Consider the following 882-nt stretch of genomic DNA (forward strand, 5'->3'; position numbering starts at 1 on the left):
TATTTCTAATGTAACTCATTTAATTGTAAGTTTATATAATTCAATATTTAATAATGAAAGTGTTTAAACATTGGCTTCCAGCATTCTTGAAACATTAATAATTGATTCTTGCAAGCTGGTACCAGCCAGGTCAGCACACTGCTGATCCTTTCCCTCTCTTGCAGAGTCCGTTCTTTCTCAACACTCAGTGGTTTAGGGTGAGGGGGAAGATAAGGAAACAAATATTTATTGGGCATTAATGTGTTTGAAGCACTGTGCTTAGTAATTCATGTATCTTAACAAAAATAGAATACCATTTTTTGTGCACTTATTATTGGCCAGTTCCAGCACCAGGTATTTTATACATTCTACACTTAAAACAAATCTATGAAGTAGGCATTAATATGTCTTTTATTGATGAGGAACCTTAGGGGAGTAGAGGGAAAGAAACTTCCCCAAGCAAATAGTCCGTTTCAGTGAATAGGGCAAGCCATGTCTTCGTTGTCAGGGTGTTACAGCTCTCCATTTTGCAGACCTCCCAGGGACTAAAGATGGCAGAAATAGTGTAATTCACACTTAGCTCAGAGAATCTGAAAGAGTATTTTTTTATATTTTAATATGTATACTAAAAATATAAATAGAAATGTAAAAACTGAAATACTTTATACAGTATATTAATCCTATATTTCCATCTGTTTCATTGTTATTTTCCCTTCTCCTGTTGCTTCCAAAATTAGAAGAAAAATGTAAGCAGAAAACACCATGTAGTCTGTGAACCAAGGACCTTCAGAAGGCTCCAGCTTTCAGAGGGAGAAATCACCACCTCTAAGCACTAAGACCAGTTGTGTCCATATCCACCGGGAAACATGGTACGTACACTAGGAGTCAGGATTTCCAATTTTT

This window comes from Propithecus coquereli, unplaced genomic scaffold, assembly GCF_000956105.1.
Source record: "Propithecus coquereli isolate 6110/MARCELLA unplaced genomic scaffold, Pcoq_1.0 Scaffold415, whole genome shotgun sequence".
NCBI classification, from domain to species: domain Eukaryota; kingdom Metazoa; phylum Chordata; class Mammalia; order Primates; family Indriidae; genus Propithecus; species Propithecus coquereli.